The sequence below is a fragment of the Condylostylus longicornis genome, unplaced genomic scaffold, assembly GCF_029603195.1.
Source record: "Condylostylus longicornis isolate FDR11 unplaced genomic scaffold, ASM2960319v2 ptg000028l, whole genome shotgun sequence".
Lineage (NCBI taxonomy): Eukaryota > Metazoa > Arthropoda > Insecta > Diptera > Dolichopodidae > Condylostylus > Condylostylus longicornis.
Genome location: NW_026577997.1, coordinates 890048 through 908803, shown reverse-complemented (window position 1 = coordinate 908803; position 18756 = coordinate 890048). Strand labels below are relative to the sequence as shown.

Here is an 18756-nt window from a genome sequence, read left to right as displayed (position 1 = left end):
AACAAAAAATTATTTTATCAATCCCCTTGTTTAATTACATAAAATGAAAAACTTTTATCTTTTTCTGTATGTTATGAAAAATGTTTGAGTTACAAAAGCAATTATTATTAAAGTTGAAACTAATATTATAGTAATAAGAAATCTCTAAAATGTGAAAATGAATTTTGAAAAATTAAAACTATTAAAACAAAAAAAAAGGACGTATGAAAAGTAATGAAATTAATGTTTTGTGTTTAAAAGCATGAAATTATTTTTGATAAATTTAGAAAATTAATTTCTTTTATCTCTTGATAAAATTTTGATTATGATAGTTATTGGTTTCGAAATTAATCAAAATGTAAAAGAATATTTGAAAAATTAGAGGAATTTTAACATTTTCTATAAATCAGAAATTAAAAAACTATAAAAATTTAATTATGAAGATAAGGCTGAGCGCATGTACACTGTAGCTTCAACAGATAAAGCTAAACTGCTTACTGTATTGCTAAGCAAATAGTGTTTCTTGTACAAAATTTTTTGAAATAGTGTTGCATCGGAGTTACTGTTTATACAAAAATTTAGATATTCATTTCATAAACTTTTTAAGATTAAGTATTTAGTTTGACTGATTAAAAAATAAAGTTAATTGAATTTCAAAATTTTTAAAACTAGGCACATACATGTACTGCTTCATTTAATCTTGAGCCCAAAATTCTAGAATTAAGATAATTAACTTAAGTATATTTCCGCGTCAAGATTCTAAATATTCTAATAACAAAAATTTAACTTGATTTTTTTTTTAAAAGCACTACTTGCAAAAAAAAAGAAATGCTTGCAACAGATAAAAAAACAAAAATTTAATTTCATTATTTTTGTTACTTTTTTACACATTCAATTATAATTTTTATATTTTTTATAGGATCGTTAAAAACTCCATAATTTCAAGGTTGTGTCTTTATAGTTAAAAATATCATCAATATTAATGAATATTTTCCTGACATTTAAATTATGACAACATCTTATATTATGCGTTTTTATATATTAAATGATGTGTTTCAACACAAAATTTGTTTTATTAAACACAACAATGATTAAAATTTGATTATCAACCAGTCATTTTATTTATTGAGGGAAAATATTCTTTTTTTTTTTATGAAAAATATTGTACAATATTATATAGCCCCTACATATAATAATATTTATAGTACCTTATTAAATTGGCTTTTCATGTTATGATTTTTATTACACTGCACATGCAAAGAATAAAAAAAAATAATAAAATTATAAAAATGTACAGAATGTAAAGAAATTATTTCTAAATGATTTAGGTGGAAATAAATTCTGTTCATCGAAATATACAAAAAAAAAACAACGTATTTTATTAACAAGAGAATTTTATTTAATTTTGGATGACTAAATGGCTATATTAATCCAATCTTTCTGCAACAACAGAATAACTAATAGACTTTAAGAATATATTTTGTAAGAGTAGAGTGATTCACAGAATTTATGTGAAATATTTTAATTAAAGAATTGAAAATTCTTCTTTAAACCTCAATTATATAATTTTTGAAAAAGGTTTTGAAACATACTTCGTTCTTGGTTTTTTTTTTCATTCTGTAATATCTAGCAACGTGTAACTCATATGAAACTTTTACATATAAATGTTATAAAATTTAGTTATAGAAAAATAGCAAATTTTATGACTCGTATAAACCTTTTTTAAGAGCTAATAAAAAAAAATAATGACAATTTTCTTCTTCATACGTAAATGTTCAGAGAGTTTTTTTTTAAGAATTAAATCGAGATTGCAAAAGATTTGTAGTTATTTTGAAAATTACATCATCCGTCGCCGTGTAATCATAAAATCGATAATTCCTGTCTTTTATATTTTTATAAAATTTAACTTAAGCTATTTAGCAAAATTCAACACACATTTATAATAAGTTTTAAGTTTAACAATAGGTAAAACACATGTTTCTATTGAAACTTTTAATGTTTTTTTTATTATTTTCAGAGATTGAGGAAGCTGAAAATTAAATCTCTAATGTTATAAAAAAAAAAAGAGAGAAGGAGCTTTAGTTCTGTTCTGTTCAAACACTTTAGTATTAAATGCAAATAAATATTCACGTTTCAAAGGTGCTCTAATGTGGAGCTCTGAACTCATTTAGCTTTAACATAGTTTTACTCAGTATTTAAATTAAATTCAGCCGCGATAAAATTTTTTTTCAAGAACTAATGAAATGTTTGTTCCAACACTGTGCACTGAAAAAAAATGGATTCTATCAAGAGACTCTAAAAGTGTTCGTTTAATTTTTTAATATTTGCGGAACACCACCTCTTTGTTCTTAACTATATTTTTAAGGTACTCATAGGACCCGCCTTGGATCCATAGATTTTGAAGGAAATTCCAATATAATTTTACGATTCTACAAAAAAAATACATTTAGTGAAAATTTTAAATTCTTTTTTTTTATATTATTACTTACAGCTTTTTTAGATTTTTGAATGACAAAATTTAATTTAAGACTTTCGATTCCCAATTTTATTTCTCTTCTATGGTAATTCATTTTTATTATTAGATTCTCGTTTTTCTTATTTTTGTTTTCCTGCTTTTCAATACAAATCCCTTATTAGGTTCCTTTTTCCTGTTTTTTTTTATTTTTTGGTTATCGCTACTCCTCGATATTGAAAATGACAAAGACGACGTGAAATGAAATATTTTCAGTATCAATTAAATTATGTCCTTTAAAATGTTGACTTTTCCGTTTTTTTCTCATTTTTTTGTTCTGTTTTTTATGTCATTGAAAATATTTTCGTATTGATATTTATTTATTTTGTTGCTAATGATGAGGAAGGGAGTGGCGGAGAGGATGATAAATGTATGCGTATTAAACTTTTCTGGAGGATTTTTTAAAATAAATTAAAAATTAATTTTCTTTTTTAAAATAATTAGCATTATAATTTCTATTGGATTATTAGTATTTTATTACAACAAATTGCCAGCTTATATTAAATTTTGAAAATGAAAAAAATTTTATTCACGTATTTCTTGTTTTAATTTTCAATTCAATTATGCTGAATTTACGATGATTTTGGTATGGTCGTGCTGTCAAGTTAATGAAGGATAACAAACTTTTTGTGTTGAATAATGGTTTTAAATTACGGTTCTCATTCCTCTTGGTTTAATATAATTTATTATAATTTGTATGTGCGGTCAACAAAATCATCTCCTTATATATAGTATGTTAATATACACAGCGTAAAATGTCAATAAAACAATAATTAAAATTAAATTTGAAAATTAATATGGTTTTTGTATTAAAAATAATGTTGTGACGTTGTGTAAATGTTGTGAGCAAATTTTAAAGAGTGTGTTTCACATTACAAGAATATTCACTTACAGAAGATTTGCTTACGCAAAAAATCTCATTAAACTTGAATTACCTGAAAATAAAAAAAAAAACAAAATTAATTGTTTTGTTAAATACATACATACATGCAAATACATGTGTAGATATAAAAAATTATTTCTATTCAAAACATATACATATGTACATATTTTTTTCAAATTGTAAACAATTATTATATTTTAAATCATATTTTATTTAATCTTTTGTGCCGGCATGTTTTATGCCATATTGTCAATCACATAATATAGCATAAATCCATGTAAGGTTTTGCTTTTAGCTAGAAATTCTAAAGAGATAGATGGAGCCATAAAAAAAATCGAATGGAAGAAACATTCAAAGTTATTTCCTATTCAAAACATGAGATTTACCATACATATATTTTTTTGCATTATTTTAGGTACCAATAACAACTTTAGTTATTAACACATGTATTGATTAAAAAAAAACTAATTCACTACCTACCAATATTAATAAAACATCGACTTTAACTAAGATTCAATTTTGCACTTTTTCTGCTACAAATTTTATGTTAATATTAAATCTAAGAAACTGATCCTGTACACCATACTTAAAAAATTAATACATATAACCTTTACATAACATAACAAAATACATATAACCTTTTAAAACTTCTAAACAAAATATATAATTTTTAATAAAAGATCTGATTTTTTTATTTTTTCTTTTAAATTTTCAAGAGCATCAATTTTTATAATTATATATTGACAGAATTGGTTGCAATATATAAACATTTTGTGTATTGCTATCAAGACACAAAAGCAATATTGTATGTGAAAATGGGATAGTTTAAATTGATATCTTGGGGTTTAGCCTTATTTCATATTAACGGTAATAAAGTACAAGAGACCGTAATTGTGAAGAATATTCCACTAAAATGTGAAGAATATGTGACCATTGAAAATTGCGATCTGTTTTTTGAATGACTGAGAATTTTATCTAACGTTTTCTTAACTAAATATTCTTCAATATTTAAAATTTGTATTTTGAACGGTTATCGAACAAAGGAATACACAAACAATTAAATGAAGAATAATAACACAAACATATCATAAGTACAAAGGTACTTGATCTACTTCAAGACATTTTCAAATTCAGAAACACTATGGTTTTATAGAATTTCTTCATTGTTATTTTTCTAAAAAATTATTTCTTATCGCAGAAAAAACTTTTTTGTCAACTTTCTTTCTTATCAATTCAATCTTTATATATAAAAAAAGTTATTTATTAACATACAAAATTTTTAATTTGCTTAATAAATATTAATAATGTAATAACGCAAATGTCTTGGAAAGAGAAGAATTAAACTTTGTTAAATGATGTCTAAAATGCTCTGCTTGCTGCAAAACGAAGTTCTTCATTGAACAATATCTAATGGAAGATTGGCAGGTTTTCCAACTTATAAAACTAGAAAGATTTATGAAGTACTCGTATTTATTACTTAGATAAAAAATAAATTCATAGGCAAACCCAAATTCTGATAATAAATTTCTAAGCATAAATAGCAAAATTCTAATCAATATTTAACGAAAAAAAGTGTTTTTAAGATCAAAAAAAGCAAATACTATTGAATGCAACAAAATAAATATTTTCTTTCCATTTTTATCCCATATACCCAGGTTTCAGACGACTTCATTTCCAACTTTCTAATTTTACATTCAAGTTAACAACATAAAAAAAATGGAAAGAAATTCCAAAAAATATTTTTAAAGATATAAAAAAAAATAAAACAAAATAACTACAAATCTTTTGCAACCAGCAGGTTTACACCATACATATTCTGTCTTTTTTTTTAAATTTCGCTTCTCTTTTCTTTAATAATATGTGCTTTTATTTTAATTTTCATCAAATGAAAAAACAAAATATCCTTTAAGTGATTTATAATACAGTAGCACTCTTCGAGTGCGAAGTAGACAAAACTTGTAAAATTCTTAATAAGAAAATATGCGCCTTCTAATACCTAAGTAAATTTTTTGAAGAAAACTAAGGGACCAAATTCTTTATACAATTTGAAGAGAAGATGCGATATTTTTCAAATTTATTTAAAGCAAAAGTTAGTTTAAATATTGAGTTCAGTACTTCGTGCATGAGTAGTACAGAAGCAAGTGCTAGTGTTACTAGCAATTTGGTTAAGTTTTCTTAACTATTATGGAACGATTACGTACGCATCGTAAAATCAAGATATTACTGTACAAATTGTATGATTTTTTATTGAAGTTGAATCCTGAAATGATTTCCATGTTTTGTATTGTGTTTCATATTCATTCTCTTTCTCTAGAGAGTTTTAAAAATAAAATCCATTTGAAAAATGGTACAAATATCCTTGAGAATGTACTCGCACTCACTATGTATGTATGCATCATAATATACATACATATGTATATAGTGAAAAAATACATAAGTGTAAATATTATTTATAGGTGTATAAAGAAATCAATTTGGATAATCCAAATGTATGTCTGCTTGTGTGTATTTTTAATAGGAAATACAATATCCTTACTGTTTCATTTTTTTATTGATATTTATTTTACTTATTTTTATATTTATTATTGCTTGTATATGCTTACATATAATGTGCTAACATTATTTTTATCACTACAGTAAATGGACAGAAGGTATAGGCAAAATTTCAAGTGATATTTTAATTGATTTTTATCATTGCCAAATAGTACTCCCATATAAGGACCTTTAAAAATAAACCTATACATTTTCATATATATGTGTGTAATTATGTATATTTTCATAATACAGTGTTATTTTGTAAAATTTATTTTGAATATTTTGAACTACTTTGTAAAAATATCTAATTTAAAGTTTTGTTTTGCTTAATAAATGCTTGAAGGAACATAATAGAAAAGTAAAATAAATACAAGTTTTATAAAGAATGATCAATATGGAGACACGATATAAACTTCTTGTTTACAGTAGAATTTTGCAATATACATATATCGGAGTGATTTGAATAATGCAATTTAAAACTCTGTTTTAATCAAATCTATATATTAATAATATTGTAAAATTGGCATACACATATTACATTTTACATATATGCACAAAATTCAAAATTTCACCAATCACTCTGTTCAAATATTTTTTCAACAAAAGCCATTCAGAGAATCAAACGCATCTACTAAAAGGTAATTACAATATTAATTTTTTTTAATTTCCACCTATTTTATTTATTAAATTTAAATGATTTGCAATATCTAAATTTTTGAAAATTTGATTGAGTTTTCAAACGAAATGTTAAAATAATCACAACGCAATGAGGGGACATATCGAAGACATAAAGTTAGGCAAATTTGTTGTACAATATTAATTATAGTAGTGAAATTAAAATTGGAGTTAAAAGTACGATAATTACCCAAATTTTGATGAATGAATAGCTCAATTTTATATTGGTCCCCAAGTGTTTGGTCAAATTTAAATTCAAATGTTTTTAATAAAACAAAGTAAACTTTGGACAACTTCCACATTTTACATATGAAGTTCTTAAAACTGCATATAAAAATTATGAGTTTTTTTTTCTAAAAAAATTCCATCCTTTTTTTGATTTAAATTATTTTATCATAAACTTTGTCTTTCAGATCAAATAAATTCAAACATTTACACCATCATTACATAACAAAAAATCTTTCAGTCTCTTTTATATCTTGTATCAATTTATCGGACATGTTAGACGACATTAGGGATATGCATCAATATGAATCAAAATATTGTTATAAAACAATATTTTATTCATATTGATGTTTGTTTTTTACTTTCCTTTGTTTCTCAGTGATTCTTTTGAATGTTATTTTGAATTCTTTTGAAATTTCATTTTAATTTTCAATTAAAGTTTTATTTATTTTATTTTTCTCGTACATATAGCTTGTCATATTCGACATCTATTGTGTATGTAGAAGTTAAATATATAACTATGTTGTATGCGAATTCAGGAACCTAAAAAAAAGTTGTTAAAATACATATGCTAGATTTTTACTGTTTCACTTTTATTTGAGTTTTAAGAATTGCAAGGTGTAAAACATTGTCCTCTTGTCAGAACAATTTTTTTCTCCAACTAAAAGTGAAACATAATATTTCAAATTTTTATGCTAATCCTCATGTTTTATCTGACAAATCAATAATTTTATGAAGAAAATTATATGATTCAATAGTATTTCAATTGGGTACCCATTATAGTATCCATAATGAATTATAAAATGAATAAAAAAATCTCCATCACTTGTTTTACTTAATATTTTCTTGGACCCTATACCACTTTAACGCAATTTGTATAGTGAAATTTTAAAATTACCACAACGAATGGAAGAGAAAACATGAAATTCAAAAATTAAAACCCCTAAAGTTATGCAATTTGTTATTATTACTTTTTTCCTATCCATCGTTGTAGCTATGTTTTATTTGATTTTTTATTTAATTCCAATTTTTATGTTCTTTAGGGATTAAACATACGTTTCCCATTCTATTTTTCGCAACTTCTTTGGTTTTTCAATGTTTGATTTTATATTCTCGCAATATAAAATAAAATAATGTGAAAATTTGGAAGAATATAAAAAGTATGAGAAAGCGTAAAAAATTTCAAATTTGATAAAAATAAAAAAAATTCACATTTTTTATACGTTTAAGGATTCTATTAAAATGGAAACAAAAAAGTGTAAATATTCGATTTGATTTAATGAAGAGAATTGAAAAAGAAAAAAAAAATCTCCCCAATTCCTAAAGGAATAATACGTATGTGTATGTACATATACTGTCGAGAACCTCTTGAATAATTCAAATTTTTAATCTTCCACACTATTTTTAAGTGTGAAGAATGAAATTTATATGTACATAAAATGCATGCAACATTCTACTCTAGGTAATTTTAATATTGCACAGATATTTCAAGGGAATTCAAAATTTTGAAATTAATATTAGAGAAATGTGGCTAACAAATAAAATTTTTATTTACTTTTGTTTTGGATTATGCGTATATAAAATGTAAATTAGTTGACCTTGATATCATTTTATCTATATAGAATGTATTTGATTTCATACTGTATTTGTAATTTACAAGAATAATTGGGTTTATTCTGAGCATCAAATCATAATTTATACAAATTATTCGTACCTATAATAAAGTTTTTGAAACTTTTACGATAAAAATGTCATCAGCACTTAGTGATACGATACCCAGAATAAGTCCCGATATTCACGAAGATTTTTCCTTTGGAACAAAAACAAAAATTTTATGAAACCTGGTCTATTATATCTATTCTTTTCATTTCTAGTGGAAATTATGTCTATTTATGTTTATATTATTTCACAAAAATCTGTGATATTATTGACTCTAAACTCTAACGATTTAATTTTCATTTCGTTTCATTTATCATTAATAATTTCCACTGTAATTAACAAATAATTACATTACGTAAAAAATCGTGTTAAAATTACGTGTTTAAAAATAATAATCTAACTTCAAAATAATTAATTAAATATTTCTTGCCCCAAAATGTAGTTATTTAACACAAAAACTCTTTAACTTTTCTTCCTTAAAACAATCAAATATTTTTAATGATAAAAAAAATTTTTTTTGTTAGAGTTCCTCTGAAATTCATTTCTGACTTCAAAATACTTGTAAGTCATTTATGGAATTCTATGCGTATATGCAAAAATTTTCAATATAAATGTTAATTCAAAAATATTGTTAAATTATTTCAAGTATGCCAACACACATTTACAATATTCCTAAAAAAATTCAGGAGCTTTCATATTTTTTATTTAATAATTATTTTTAATAATTGGCATAATAATTCAAGTGTATGCAGGCATAACACGTTTATATTATGTAGCGTATCATAAGCGTAACACAATATTAAAACCAATGGTTCAGAATATGGAATACTCTATTTGAAAGGGAACTGATTGCAATAATTAGTCAGGATTGTGCCTTTTGTGATAGTCAAGCTCGGTTCTTAGATTTTTATTTTTGGTGTTAATAATCAAAATACACGTAAAACCCAAAAAGCAAAATATACTCGATACCCATTTTTAATTTTCTTTCAAATTTCTTTCATTAATATGCAAATAAAACCACACAAATAGTAGAGCGAAAATGCGGAAAATGAGGATTTTTTATCTTTGTTATTTTTCCACTTTATCACAAACAAAAAAAGAACATGGCAAGAAAACCATTCAAAAAAAAAAAAATATCTGAAATATCCAAAATATGTAAAAAAAATTAATTTATTTGATTCGGTTATTCATTGGTTTGAACTTTTTGTTTCTGATTTTTATAAAAATGATTAAAATGTTCCCTCTTTCATGGCATTCCTGCTGTTTTTCGAGGAAATTCTCACATTCTTGTGATTTTCATTTAAAATCATTTCGGTTTTTTTTGCTTTTACATGTATTCAAATATTATGACATTTTCAAATAATTAAGTAAAGTGTATAAGAAGTAAGAAAAAAAACAGAGTATGTTTTGACAAATTGACTGTTGAAGATCTAGCTCATTTGTACCTAAAAGAATTTTTATGAAGACTTTTAAATGAAAATTTTTTAGACGAGTTCAGACGACAATTTTTTGGAATCTTAGTTAAGTTAATCTAAGTAACTTTTAAAAAGGTGGGCTAAATAATACCTTCAAAATTGAAAAATCATCATCCTGTCATATAAAAACATTTGAACATTTTTGCTGCATTTGATTTTGTCAGAAACAACCAACTTTATTGAAACTTATTTTGCAATTCTAAGTTGCAAATATAAAATTACATCTAATTTTACCAGAGCTAAATACCTCTAATGATATGTAAAGCATGAGCGATTACTTTTTCTTATAAAAGGTAAATTTAATTTAAATTTTTCTGATGAAATTTGAAGAATTTATAATTTTTTTGTTATTAAAACGAGTTGGAATTTTTTAACAAAAATTCTTCTGTTGGTCTTATTAAAAGAAAAAATAATAAAAAAAATGTTTGCTACATTTTTAAATTTTATTAAAAGAGTAAAATACAAATTTAATATGAAAAATTACACTAATTAAAAAATTTTTTGAATTATTATGGACTTTTTAATTTTATATAGAACAAAATATAATTTTTGTAATTTTCTGGGAAAAATCGTCTTTGTTATACGAGTACTTTCAAAAGTACTGTTAATGTATACGGCTGTTCAAAACATTTTAAAATTTTATTCTTATTACATTTGTATTGTTGTTTGAAAATTCTATAATTTGTTTTTAATTAATGCAAATCCTTGAATATAATCTTAACACCGATTCCACTTTCATTTTAAACAAAAAAAAACGAAATTTTCATTTAAAAATCTCATACCAATTTTTTATCTTTCAATTCTTTGGATCTATTTTCGTTCTTTTCATTAATTTGGTGCTCAAATGTTTTGGTCTTTTTGTTATTTGTCGTGCTAATTAACTTTTACTGTACATATCGCAAGACAGCTTGACTTTTTCCATAAAGAGAGAGCTAAAATGAAAAATCTATACAAGAAATTAATTTATTTTTCGATTTAATATACATATTTTTCCAAGAAATTCAAATTTAATTTCTGATAAACAAAAAGTAAAGAATACAGTTTGGAACAAGTTACCAGAATATTAAAAGCAAGCATACATAAATTTTATTTCTATAACTAAAGAGAAGAAAACAAAGAAAAAACAAAAACAAAAAATGGCAAAATATGAATTTATAATTTTCCATAAATGATTTTTCAAGCGAACAAATTAAAAGAACAATCAAAGTCCATTTCAAATACGCTGACAATTGAGCTTTCTAATGAAAACGAGAAGAAGAAATGTCGAGAAAAGTCAAACAAAATTGCTAAAAGGGATTTTTGTTTTTCTTTTTTCAATCAAAAGTATGACAGAAACGTTAACGCTTTAAATGAAGAGCGAAAAAGGAAAAAAATTGAAATCAAAAGCGTTCATTTTCGTTATCATAATGAAAACGACATTTGCATTCTTATTATATTATGAAGTAAGAATGTTTTACAATGCTTATTCAATTTTTTTTTCTTCTTGGCATAAAAAATGTTTTGGAAAAAGGAAACTCTATTAATTTTGCAAACTAACCTGCCTGTGAGTTACTTTATAAAATTTCTACACCGCGATTTCGACAACACTTTTAATGCACGAAAATTAGTTTTCCTAGAAACTTCTCTAGAATAACATTTTTTAGTATTCTTCTTATTCTAGAAATTATAGGTCTTGAAAATCAGGTAGTAACAATCTTCTTGTCCAAAACTTTATCGTGATGGCTTAACTAAATTATGTACTTAGTTGTATAAAATTTTCTAGAATGGTTACTATAAGATTTATCCTAAATTTATGTTTAATTATACAGTAGTAAGAGAATTATTTCAAAAAATTGAAATATTATACAGACTGTATTAATAGCAGCTCTCTAGACTTAAATTGTTAAATAAAATGGAAATGTGCCATTTTACAAACCAAAGATTTGGCAACTGTATTTTGTCCTTCTTTTTCAACATTTTGTTTTTCTTTAAAGTCTTGATGAAGATATTATGTGTTAGTTTGCTAAACTCTCCTTATTCACATTCAAAAAAAATAAAAAACGAGAATGACAAGCTCGTATTGTTTTATTTATTTTCCTTTGAAGTCTTCTCAATTGCTTGCTTTTTCTTATAGTTTATGATTAAGAAAATTAAAACATTTTATTGACGGCTATTTTCAACATAATCTTAACGCTATGTATAAAACGCACAAAGGAATCAATCTTCTGAAAATAAAAAAAATAAAAAAAACTTGGAATTAAAATGTACGTTTTGACATGAAAACCAAATGAACAAAATTTAAAAAGAAAAATTATCAAGATTTTGTAATGAATTTCATAGTCAAGAATTTCATTTAAAAATATTTATTGGAGAAAAAGTAAAAAAAATAGAATCTGTGATTATCCTTGAATTGTTTATTACTTTGAAGTAAACCACTAATTTATTAGCAATTCATTAACGAAAGAATACATAATTGCTTTTATCTTAATTATATATTCCACCTTAAACTCTACAATTATATTGGAATCATATGGGATTAACTATGAATACGATTTAATTCTAAATATCACAAAATATTATATTTCAAAAAATATTGATTGATCACACATAATTCCGATTATCAATGAATAGCCAGTAATTCTTCTCAAAACATAATCCAGTTAGTCCCGAATTTTGTATTAGAATCTTTTTTTAGACACCGTGTATACGGCATTGATATGGAAATTCTATAATATTATGCCAAATTATGAAACATAATATTTTAATACTTTTGTAATCAGCTGGATTTCAATAAGGAGGAAAAAGCATTATAACATACATATTGCAGTATTTACTTGTCAAAACTATTTTGAAAACTTAAATTACTCATATATAATATGATCTCTAAGCAACTTAATTATTTCTAAGGTATTATTTACTATCTTAAATATTCGATTACTCTATTCATTCATAAATAATTTTAGTAGCTCTTCTTAATTATTAAATAAATTAAATGCATTAATTGTAATCTTACATTAAAAATATTGGTCAGCCTTTGATTTGAAAAGAATGAACTTATACTTGTGTATTAAATTATACGCAATAAAGAGTATTTTAATATTTGAAACTTGGTGAACAAGTGCCTTGACTTCAAATTTTAATTTAACATTGATTTCAGTTTTATAATTTACACTAACCAATTATTTTAATTTTTTCTGTGGTACCTCATCATAAATAATAAATTACAATTTTACTAAAATGAAAATAAACTAGAAAATATGAATAGTAGTCTGAATCCTAAGGAATTTCTAGATCTCTTTTCCATTTTATTGAAATATGTTACTTAAATAGGCGTTATAATGCACACGATTATTAAACTTGTACTTAAAAATAGCTGCAGTATTGGAATTTAAATATAACGATTAACCACAAAAACATATTCTTCTAACTTATTCATGTGCTTATATCTGTTTACTTCTATATTCATTCATTTATCTAATAACTCTTGAAAAGAATCTTATATTTTAAGTTAAAATATTAAATGCTGACCATAAAGAATTATTACTGCAAGGCATCATAAATATTTTTTGATTATAGTCACATATATATATATATATATTACATACCATAGTAAATATTACATATTCATACACTAAATATATATACAATAAAGGTTTTACTTAAGGCTTAATGGTATATTTTTAGCATTTATATTAAAACGTAGATGCAGGAGAATGTGTATAAAAAAAAAAAAAATTGGTATACCCTTTGAATGTGGTGCAATTTTTTTTAAGGATATTTTGTGAATATAATATATATCTGTGTGAATTCCTCTATTCTATATTTAAAAGATTTGTTTTAAGTGGGTGTTAAAAGGCAAAATATTCTGTTCAAAATTAATCCTAGTATTTGTAACGTGAAATGAAAACAAAACAAGCAAAAAGCACAAAATTAATGTTTTCTCTTTCAGGGCATAATCACAAAAAAAAAAAAAAAAAACAAAAAGTACAGATTAAAACTTGAGGCTATTTAAGAAAATCTATATGAAAACAGGCTGTAAAAAAATATTTGAAATTTTATAATTGCGCATACTATTTTTGAAATGACACATAACAAAGTTACTTTTGAAAGTAATTTCAAGTTTCAATGTCTTATAAACCATTATTAATCAATCTGGCAATTATTATAGATTTATATCAGAAGCGGCAAAAGACATTTTGAATAAGTTCGTACCATACCTTCACTTTCTATCGCCAGTTTCTCTGTATTCGAGACATTTACGAGTAGTATGTAGTTTTGTCTATTTAATATTTTTATTAAAGTTGAATGGAAAGAATGAAAAAAAAAACTAAACCATGAAAACCATGAACAACAAAATACAAACAAATGTAAAAAAATATGGCATTTAAAAAAGAAATAAGACAAAAATACATGTTACGTGAAACGTTTACATATGTAAAAAACAAACATGTAGAGATGAAACTAAAAACAAATGTATTAACTTAAATTTCATTTGAGAATTTCCATTTTATAGAAGACAAAAAACAAACTAAAATACACCCGCTCTACAGTGATCATTTGGTCTACTTTTAAATTTATTGCTTCAAAATTTTTGAAAAAAAAAAAAAAAAAGGAATAGGCACACACATATTCCTCTTATTTTTTGAGTAATTTCGTAATTTTAAGATCCTTTGAGACCAAAAAAAAAAATGAAAAACAACTAAAAATAGCCTTAAGAACTAAAATAAAATAAAAAAAAAAACGGCAGCTCTATTAGTTAAAATATGAAAAATGTTTAATGTTTTTAAAAATAATTTTCACAAGAGGTCGATCGATTAATTTTTGAATTTTCGTATAAGAGAATTGTATTTCTAAAAAAAATTCTTATTTTAAATCACATAAAATCATTAATTGGTAACAAATTCTTAAAAATTAGTTCGAACAGTTGAGCAGTTTACATAATAACCCTTTGCTTCTTTTGAGAAATAATTAAATAAAAATTAAATTAAGAATAATGTATGGCTTCCACTAAAATTATGCAATTTTATTTATGTTTTAAAAACTGTCCCAAGTCAATAAAATTTTCAGATAAAACCGGTTAAATAATTTGAGATAACGTCTTCTCATATTCAAGTCTTAAGGATAATTCAATTATTTTTACGTACATACTTTTAAACACTGATATCGTAAAACTATGGTAAGATCAACCTTGAGTTCAATATTTAAATATATATCTGCAAACAATGTGTTGTCATTAAAAGATATTGAAAATTTAATAAATTTTAATTTCGTTCCGATTCATGTATGTAATTATATTGTCACGCTATTAACTAAAAATTTTCATTTTCAAAATAAGCTTTTGTATAGGTACATACTCGTATGTACGTAAATATTTTCTTTTTTGCTTAAATATGAAAACTTTAATGAAAAATAAATTTTCTTTATTGCCAAAAAAACGGTTATTTTTTGAAAGTCATAGTCCATTAAAATTCACGTTATATAATATTATTTACGCTTCAGGTGATTCACTAGTAAAATGTTGTTGTTATCCCTGTACACATTGTATACTATTTTTAAGCTTTAATTTTACACTTCCACAAGGATAGCGACTGTAAAAAAAAAAAAAAAAATTAATTCACTTTGTATTTTTCTTGGCGTTTTCAGTTTTCAAATATTGACACATAAATTTTAACACGATATAGAATTCACACTTTTCAGTTTTTTTCACACTTAACATTTTTCTTCTCTATATATACATATTTTATTGCTTTAAGATTTTGAGCATATTAAAAAAGATATGTCAAAATGCCAATAACATGCAGAGCAATTTTTAGAATTTTTATTTTTTTAGAAAAAAAAATTATGTTTAGTAATTTTAGACGTACAACATGGATTAGAAAGAATTTCTGCCATCGCATCACTATATAAATTTATATTATACTAAAATTATAAAAAAGAAAAGTATTTCGTTTTCCCGAATCTGCAAGTGATTTTTAAGCAAGTTTCATTCATGTTTAGTTCAAAATTAATTTCTATTTCAAAATTACTAAAGAATTATTTTTAGAAACAAAAAAAATTAAATTTTTGTCCAATATTTTTCCTATTTGAAACACTCATGTTGGAAACAAACCAATAATGTTAATGCTTACAAGAAACCACCGTAATTTGCATGCTTTTAAGTAACTGCAATAAAAAAATTCAGTAGTTAATTTATTATTTACTACAATTTTTTCAATATGCTTTAAAATTTTAATGGGAATATTTTTGTAAGAAATGTAAGTTACTTTGTCGAAAATGTTTGTAACACATTTATAATGATTGCTTGAGTAGAGAAGTAAAATAAATCAAAAAATGGAAATACTGGGCATTTATATATGCAGTATATATAAATATACCGCATATATAAAAAACATTTCCTTCTTTAATTTTGGACGACTAAAGCCATTACGAACTTGAAATATACAAAATTTTCCTAATGTCATTCAAACTGCAAAACTATCGTCAATTAAACCTATTCAGTTGTATTACGGATTTTACTTGCTGAATAAGGTAACGTTGTATTTACATTTTGATAAACTCTCTTTGTAATATTTAAATATAATTAAGTCAAAATCGATTTTGCATTTTTTATTTTGTGCTGGGTTGCAACACAAATTGAAACAAATGTATAGGTAATTTTACATTAATGCTTCAATGAAAAAAAATCGGGCATTAAAGTTAAAGCTAGAAACTTTTTTAAGCATTTAAGAATTTTCTAACGTTACGAGTATATAACGTAATCTTGAATATTAAACTACGCTTTCATTTTCTGAAATGAAACTTAATTTTCCGGTAAAATAACTACAATAATAAAACTCATGGAATACGAGTATATTTAAATTTACAAAAAGAAAATATTAAACTTTCTTAAAAATATTGTTTTTTGTTCTTTCTATTTTTTTCCATTAAAGTTAATCAGTGCTCTTATATGCATTTTCTCACATATTTTTATAATATGCTTACATATGTACATACATATATATATATGTATTATGAATATTACAAGGTTTTGTACTCATCCATCATATTTTTTAAGATCCTTATGTGCGCGTTGCGTTTTTATATAATTTTGAATTTGATTCAAGAAATGATATATTTTGAAATTAAATGTATCTTTACTATACATATATATATATATATATATATATATATATATATATATATATATATATATATATATATATATATATATATATATATATATATATATATATATATATATATATATATATATATATATATATATATATATATAGTTGATGAAGGTAACAAAATAATATGATAAGGATGTGGAGAGTTTTATCAAATGGAAGTGTTCTTTAAAAATATAAGTTGAAAAAAAAATTAAATTTTAAATTTTCGAAAATTTAAGACAAAATTTTATATTCCGTCACGTTTATCGTATTCCATACATCTGTCTCCAAATACAAAAAACATTGTTGCTAAAATATTTGATTGCAATTGCAGTCGTGTCCGACAAAAATATTATTAAAGTTAATTAATCAAAATTTATTTTTTGAAATAAAATTTTTATATTAGTCCATGGATTTGCATTAAACTTGTCTCATAATTTCTAAAATCATAAATGGCAAGAATTTTGTTTTAAAACCAAAATCGTAATTTTTTGCTCAATTAATCTCGTTTTGAATTTCCTTTCGTTTTTCCAATTTTACGACTCGAAATATCAATGGCTACTAAGAAATTTTCAATTGATACGTTCAATATGCAAAATATTTCAGTTTGTAAATTTTTATTGTTCTCGCTAATAAAATTTTTTAAGTTGATCACTATGAACTGTAAGTTTCCTTTGGATTTTTCTTTTTTCCATCTATGCAAATTTATTTTCTGGAATTTATTAATATATATATGTATATACAAGTCAATAATTTATGAATGTTCTAAATTGTATTCAATCTAAAAGTAAAAAGATATTAAACAAATTTACTTATTTAGTGTAGTTCAGTTTTCAATATTAATCAAAAAAAATCAAGGAAATTTTTTAAAATTTTTTACTTTCTTGTTTTTTTATTGCGTCGATTCTACAAGTTTTTTGATGCGCAATATAATTTTTATAATAATTATATAACTTTGTATAATATAATGAAGCTAAATTAATTTTATTTACAATGTGTCCATTTTATATTCTAGTTGAAAGTTAAAAATTACTACTCGTATAAACAAACCACCTTAAATTTTTATTTCAATGAAACGAGAAAACTGCTTAATAATTTGAAATTCACAAAAAAATAAAAATAGAGATTTTTTTTCTACATTTTGTCATGAGAATCAAAAAAATAATCGCGAGGGTTATAAATTGAATTGCATAATACGAGTATAACTTTAAATTATGCATAAAATTTTGTAGACAAAAATTACGATACTACAATTTTTGTTATTTGCACCTCCTTTTTCCTCTACATCTTCTACTGTTTCAGCAGCAATAAGAAAAGAAATATTTCACTTCAATTGTTGTTTTATTACCGCTATTTATGAAAAGTATGACATCTTGCTTGCTTTTATTTTTTTTTTGTTGGTACGTTTCTTATACAATCCTTCTAACCATACAAAGAAAATTTGAAAAAATATAGAATAATAAAAATTGTTTTTCTGTTTTTTTTTGAAAAATACAGAAAAAAAATTTTTCTAACGCAATAAAAGAAAATTTTGATTTTACTTTTTATGCAATTTGCAATCCAAAATAAAAGTTCATTATTCATTGCACAGCATGTATAAGATGTTTGTTACAATTTTGAAAATTTAAATAGTCTTGTTTGACAATCAAATGATTTTAAAGTTTAAAGTAAGGGTTTGCTTAG

The 18756-nt window shown here is 23.5% G+C and overlaps 1 protein-coding gene across 1 annotated transcript in view; it reads right to left on the bottom strand.

The window, feature by feature from the left end:
* The window catches only part of LOC129607748 (TWiK family of potassium channels protein 7-like), a 293642-nt gene that overhangs the window by 252817 nt on the left and 22069 nt on the right, over positions 1-18756 (bottom strand). The window contains exon 2 of the mRNA XM_055518922.1: positions 2469-2880. The gene's annotated coding sequence lies outside the window, so the exon portion shown is untranslated. The remainder of the gene's footprint in view (positions 1-2468; positions 2881-18756) is intronic.